We start from the raw sequence: 7969 nt of genomic DNA on the forward strand, positions 1-7969 counted from the left end.
CTCTCCCATGCTTGGTGTAATGTTTGGGGATCTGGGTAAACAAGAAGCTATTTGAAGATTTTATTAGCATCCTTCATTTCAATAGGAATGTCTCAGGTCCTTTCATTTAAAAACACAGATATCTTCTTTCATTTACTTTGTGTTTATTTTACAAGTATTTATGTTTATTATTTATGAATACAAATTTTGAACCTCCACCACCACCAAAGTGCCCCAAACTTTTTTTATTGTTTCTTGTTTGGGGGGTCACGCCCAACATTGTTCAGGACTCACTCCTGGCACTGTGCTCAAGGACAAACTCCTGATGGTGCTGGGGGACCATATGTAACAAGGCAAATGGCCTATTATTGATTGGGACCCACAAAATTTTTTTTAGATCACTGTCCTTATGTAACCAAGCTCATTGAAGTTTCTCGGAAGTTCAAGATGCTGCTCTGTCTAACATTCATTGATTTAAAGAAGGCCTTTGATTCTGTTGAGACTGAAATGGTTATTGAAGCCCTAGCCAAACAGGGCGTTCAAATGCAATACATCAGGATCCTCCGTGAGCTGTATTACGTATTCACTACCAAGATCTCACCATTCTACAAGGAAGTGATCATCCATGTCAAGAGAGGGGTTCAGCAGGGTGATACCATTTCACCAAAACTCTTCAGTGCCACACTCGAGGACGTCATACAACGACTGGAATTGGAAGAAATGGGAGTGAAGATTGACGGTCGGCAACTACACCACCTCTGCTTTGCTAATGACATCCTTCTAATAACACCAAACATTAGTCAAGTGGAACAAATGCTGGCAAACTTCGACCATGAGTGCGGAAAGGTCGAACTATAGCTGAATCTGACCAAGACAATGTTTATGAGAAATGGACTTGTTCCTGACATTCCATTTGCTTTCAATGGAACGAACATCTCTGAATGCAGCAGTTATGTGTACCGAGGTCAAGAACTCAACCTGACGAATGGCCTGGCACCTGAGTTGCACAGGAGGCAGAGAATGGCTTGGAATGCCTTCAAGAGCATCAAAGAAATAGCTATAAGAACGAAGAACCTCCAGCTCTGAGCACATCTCTTCAACTCCACCATTCTTTCTACATTAACATACGCCTCAGAGACCTGGGCCCTACGTAAACAGGATAAAAACGCTATTCGGGTCTCCCAAAGAGAAATTGAAAGAGCTGTGCTTGGAGTATCATGCTTCACTCAAGTGAGAGAAGGAATCCAGGGTTTCAACTTCCTTCTACGATCAAGAATCAGGGACGCTATCTCATTTGCCAAGGTGTCAAAAATCAAATGTGCTGGACACATAATGTGATTTGGAGATGACCGCTGGGCTAGAGCTGTTATCAACTGGATTCCATGGGATGTCAAAAGATCGCATGGCTACCCACCTACAATGTGGTCAGACTTCTTCTCCAAGACCGTGAATTAACGATTTGAGGCTCTTCGTTTTCCTGGAGCGAGCAGAGGCCATTGGACTACCCTAGCACTCGACAGGGACTAATGGAGATGTTGCTGGTGCCCACTTGAGCAAATCAGTGAGTAACAGGATGTCAAGTGATCAAGTGATCAAGTCCTTATGTTACTTATACTCTGCCCTATTCAACCCCATCGGTGTCACTCACCCACCACCCACCTTGGTAAGCTTAGTTCTATTGTCAGATACTTTTCTTTCCCTTGTTTTGCTTCTTTACATGCAAAGCCTGGCAAGTTACCCATGACATATTCGATATGCCAAACACAGTAACAACAAGTCTCACGATAGAGACATTACTGGGTCCATTTGAGCAAATCAATGAACAATGGGAGGACAGTGCTACAGTGCTTCTTTACATATCACATGCATGAATGTGTGAGAGTTCTGGGCGTTTTCCCTTCCTCTGTCTTATTCTATTAATCATCACACCTTCAGTTCCATCCATGTAGCAAATGAAAATATTCCATCTTTTCCTATTGCAAAGTAATATTAGATTGCTGAGTATGTAACATCACACATAATCATAATTTATTTACTCTCTCATCTATCATTGAGTATTTTTCTTGCTTCAAGAGCTTGGCTGTTGTAAACAGGACCTCTTGAACATAGGTGTGCATCTATTTTTCAAATTAATGACAAAGTATGGATATCTCTTTTGGGGGAGAGAAGGTCTCTCACGCAGTGTCCAGGAGGCCCCATTGAGCCACTTCTAGTGTTTACTGGCCAACAGGGCTTATAGTTCAATCCTTGGGCCTGGGTATTTGGAGTCTTCAGGGCTACACTTAGTGGCACTCAGAAGGTCATGTTGTACAAGAGGTCGAACTCAGGGTGGGTGTGGTCTAGATTATTCTCTGCCCCTTTACTATCTTCATATCTCAAACATGATTTTTCAAGTGAAGGGGAAAAATAAGAAATTGTAAGTTCACTTGTCACAAAAATGCCATCAAAACCAGAGTGGGATGGAGAGGTGAGACAGAAATCCTCAGCCCACCTGTTTGACATAGATCAGTGAGGTTTAAACAAAAACATCCTCAGTCTTCACTCAATTTTCAGGTAAAAGGGTGCATTTCCTTACTGACATGTTGCCTTTAAGGGGGAGAAACAAAAAGAGTAGCTTCAGACTACATGAGTCCAGGCTAACTAAGTGCCTTCATAGAAACAACCAGCTGATAATACTGAACTGGAAATGGCATGTAGTGATCCATCCTCTTTTTTCTTTAAAAATAGTGACAATTACAATTCACTGTTTCCAAATTGGATCATTTTGATATCCTTTTCTCGTCTGATTGCTGAATTAAGACTTCCAAAAATACGTTGAGTAAGAATAATAACAGAGGACATCTTTGTCTACTGCTTGGTATCAGGAGAAAGGCTTTCAGTTTTTCATCATTGAGTATGATATAGGCTGTAGGTTTATGTAGAATACCACTATTACCTTGAAATATATTCCTTCTATTCATATTTTTTCAGCTTTTAAAAAAATCATAAATGGGTGTTGAGTCTTTTCTTGGTTTCATGCACTATGGAATATTATCATTTTATATCAGTGTCCTTGCCAGGGCTGGGCTAGATTATAAATAGGTCCTCAACTGCTGTTTGTTTGAGAATGATTTTATCCTTTATTCCAATCTGAGTTTTATCCTTTCTTCAACCATCTTGCTGGGGAGAGAATTACTGATTGAAAATTATTTTCATTCAGTACTTTTGTATGTTGTCCCATTCTTTTCTCATTTTTAGAGTTTCAGTAAAGAAATCTGCTGTGAATCTGACACACTTTCCCCTTGTGTATGAAGGTTTTATTTCCTTTGCAGTTATAAGGAGTCTGTCTCTGAATTTAGTTTTTTCAGTTTTCATTACAAAATTTTTATTACAAAATACATATTCCTATCTTTGTTGTCTATGCACCAACATCCAATTACGGTGAAGGAGAATTTGAGAAGTTCTAAATGGAGCTGGAGAAGTTCTATAAAGAAGACCACACCTTCTACAAGATCATTGTCGGTGATTTTAATGCCAAGATAGGACCAAGAAGATCAGCCGATGAACTCCACATCAGGACCCATGGCCTAGAATGGAACGAACAGGGTGAGAGACTGTCTGAGTTCATCATGTTAACCAAGACCATCCATGGTAACTCACAGTTCCAAAAGGCCGAATCTAAACGTTGGACATGGGAGTATCCCAGTGGACAGTTCCACGATGAAATAGACCACATCATATTCAATTGGTGGTTTTGCCTGACCGATGTTGCTGTTGTCCCAAAATTCCAAACAGGATCGGACCACCGTCTCCTTCGTGCAAAATTCTACTTCATAGAGCAGGGAGAAAAGAATGCAAAGTTTAAGAAGAGAACTCCCAGAACGACCACCAACTGGGAGCTCTTTGGCTCTGTTGTGGCAACATGGGAAGATGCCATCACTGACAACATTGATGAGGCATATGATAGAATGGTTCAGCATCTCTATGATTGTGCGAGGAATGTCAAGAGGGAGATAACCACAAAAAAGAACGCCTTTCTTCGAACACTCTTGAACCTATTCACCAATGTGGCTTGGTGCATGCCTCAGGCAACCGCAAGCAAATGTCCGAGCTTGCAAAGCAGTGAAGAAAAGCAATCAAGGATGATCTCAAAGACAGAAGAGCAACAGTGCTGGTAGATGCGGCAGAAGCTGGGAAAAGCATTGGTAATGCCTGCCTGTCCTTCACCAACTACAAGACCAAGATGACTGTCCTCCGATATCCTGATGGATCTATCACATCTTCCAGAAGGGCAATGGAGAAGATTATTCATGACTTCTACTCAGATCTCTTTAATAGCCACGTCCACTTGCCCACATACAAAATTCCACAGGATGGATGTGTCGTTCCCAATGTTCTCCTTCCAAAATCCAACACACCATCTCGTTGGTAAAAAAACAAAGAGCACCTAGCCCAGACAAGGTCAGACCTGAACACCTGAAGAACTTACCATCAGTACTCATCAATATACTGGCTCGGCTCTTCACACACTACCTGTCTGAATGCAAGGCTCCATCCCAATGGAAAACCAGCAGTACTGTACTACTAGACGAGAAGGAAGATATCCACGACATTGGCAACTATCACCCAATCTGCCCATTGTCTGTCATCTACAAGCTGTTCACTTGAAACATCCTGAATAGGATTGACAGAACACTAGATGAAGGACAACCATGCAAGCAAGCTGGGTTCCGCAAAGGATTCAGCACCATCGACCATATCTACACGATAACCAAGATCATTGAGGTTTCTCGGGAGTTCAAGATGCCACTCTGTCTAATGTTCATTGATTTAAAGAAGGCCTTTGATTCTGTTGAGATGGAAGCGGTCATAGAAGCCCTAGCCAATTGGGGCATACAAACTCAATACATCAGGATCCTTTGTGAGCTCTATTACGGATTCACTACCAGGATCTCACCATTCTACAAAGAAGTAATCATCCATGTCAAGAGAAGGGTTAGGCAGGGTGATACTATTTCACTGAAACTCTTTAATGCCATCCTTGAGAAAGTCATGCGACAACTGGAATGGGAAGGAATGGGAGTGAAGATAGATGGTTGGCAACTACACCACCTCCGCTTTGCTGATGACATCATTCTAATAACACCAAACATCAGCCAAGCGGCACAAATGCTGACCAACTTTGACCGTGAGTATGGAAAGGTCGGATTACAACTGAATCTCACAAAGACAATGTTCATGAGAAAGAGTCTTGTTCCTGATGTTCCATTCACTCTCAACGGGACGAACATCTTCGAATGCAACAGTTATATATACCTAGGTCAAGAAATCAACATGATGAATGACCTGGCACCTCAGTTACATAGGAGGAAGAGAGCAGCTTGGGATGCCTTCAAGAGCATTGAAGAAATAACTAAGAGGACAAAGAACCTCCAGCTCTGAGCACAGCTCTTCGATTCCACTGTTCTTCTTGCATTAACGTATATATGCCTCAGAGACCTGGGCCCTATGAAAATAGGATGAAAACGCTATTCGGGTCTCTCAAAGAGGAATTGAAAGAGATATGCTTGGAGTATCATGCTTCACTCAAATGAGAGATAGAATCCAGAGTTCTGATCTCCATCAATGCTCAAGAATCAGGGACACTGTCTCATTTGCCAAGGGATCAAAAATCAGATGGGCTGGACATATAATGAGATTTAGAGAATACCACTGGACTAGAGCCATTACTGACTGCATTCCACGGAACGTCAAAAGACTGCATGGATGCCCACCTACGAGATGGTCAGACTTCTTTGTCAAGACCCTGAATGATCAGTTTGAGGCTCTTCATGTTCCTAGAACGAGCAGATGCCATTGGGCTACCCTAGCACGCAACAGGGATGAATGGAGACGCTACTGGCACCTGCTCGAGCAAATCGATGAGTAATGGGGTATCAAGTGATCAAGTGATTACAAAATGTCCTGACATAGTTCTATTTGAGTTTACTCTGGTTGGTACACTATAAGTGCTTGAATCTATGTGTCTGTCTCACTTGTCAGATTGGGGAAATCTTGTCAATTATCTCTTCCACTAGTCTTCTCCTTTCTCTCTTTATTCTCCTTCTGTGATTTCTTTGATTCTGAAATTGTTCCTCTTGCTATTACCAATAATTTCTGTCATGTTCTCTATTTTTTTCTCAATCTGTTTTCCATTTCCTCTTCTTTGTTGTTGCATTTTTTATGGTATCTTTGAGTGTATCTTTTCACTTTGAACTTCATTCATATTGTTTCTAAGGCTTTATACTGCACCTCTAGGTTCCACTACTTTATTTTTGATGAAATCTTTCATTTTTTCCAACAAACTATACTTAATTTTGTTGCTTCTTTGCTTGAACATCATTTTTAGACCATTGAGCATTTTATGATTGTTGTTCTGAAGGATCCTAAGGTAAATTACAGAGGTCTGATAACAGTAGGATCCCTTGAGATTTTGTTTTCTTCTGTTGGTATCTCAGTGTTCTTGTTTCCCCATAGTCTTCGATGTTATGTTTCAGCTTGACGAGGTTAGAGTGGATTGATGTTGTTTAATAATGTTGTCTTATATACAGAGGGTCCAGAGGGTGTTCCTCGATTTGAAGATGGTACTGTGTAGATGTATAGAAGATCCTGATATATCTGCTTCCTTAGCTGGTGTTTAATAGTTTTGTTGCAGTGTAGTTCTTTTTTTTTTTATTAGTGAGACACCATGAGGTACAGTTGTAGACTTACAAAGTTTTGTGCTTGGGTTTTTAATTATACAATGATCAAATACCCATTCCTCCACCAGTGCCCATTTCCCACCACCACGGATACCAGTATCCATCCCACCCCGCTTCCCCCCCATCCCACCCTGCCTCTCTCTGTGGCAGAGCATTCCCTTTTGTTCTCTCTCTCCTTTTGGGTGTTGTGGTTTGCAAAAGAGGCAATGGGTGGCAATCATGTTTGGTCTATAGTCTACTTTCAGCAAGCTTCTCCCATCCTGGGAGGATCCTCCCAACACCCTTTATTTGGTGCTCCCTTCTCTATCTGAGCAGTGTAGTTCTTGAGTGGCCGCTTAATTGGTATGGAATCAGGGTGGCGTTTGGAGCTAGTCTGATGATAGGGGGTATCTGGGAGGTAGTCCACATCATTTTGCAGTCAGCCTGATACAGGGACACCAAAACCTCTTTCTGATCCATGCCACACTGAGTAGAGAGTCGGGATAGCATTCAGAGCTATACTTCTTGATGAGTAGAGAGAGAGAATTCACCTTGGAACTTTGTGAAACACAAAGATTACTTCACTGAAAATTGCCCTGGGATCATGTCCTGTGACACTTAGCTGTGCATGTCCAAACACACACACACACACACACACACACACACACACACACACAAAACACCACCACCACCACCACACGCCTATACGGCATGATAACATCTGGATTGCTTGAAGGATGTTTGTTCTTAGCAGCTGCTGTACTGTGTAACAGGAAGCTATAAGTATGTTATAAGCTTTTGTGTGGAAAACAATTCAGCAAAAATAAAAGCAGTGTAAGAGCTGGAGTAATAGCACAGTGGGTAAGGCATTTGTCTTGTACACGGCTCACCCGGGTTTGATTCCCAGCATACCATGTGGTCCCCTGATCATTGCCAGGAGTAATTCCTGAGTGCAGAGCCATGAATAACCTTTGTGCATCGCCAGGTGTGAACACACCTCAAAAAAGCAAAAAAAAAAAAAAAAAAAAAAGCAGTGTAGACTTTGGATATCGATATCCAAACAAACTTTGTCACTCATAACACAATACTATGTGAGGGAAAAGGTAAAAGACAAGCTGCTGAAAAACTTTTGGTGAAATACTAATTTTAAATCATGACAAAAAGATGAGTATGAATGATCCCAATATAAGACTATCCATCCCAACCTTTACCTATCCAAATGAAAGAAAATCCTACAGAATGGGAGAGGTAAAGAGAAGAATCAAAGGAAAGAGTTTTTATGCTCCATGGTA

This window comes from Sorex fumeus, unplaced genomic scaffold (genome assembly GCF_029834395.1).
Source record: "Sorex fumeus unplaced genomic scaffold, SorFum_2.1 ptg000003l, whole genome shotgun sequence".
Lineage (NCBI taxonomy): Eukaryota > Metazoa > Chordata > Mammalia > Eulipotyphla > Soricidae > Sorex > Sorex fumeus.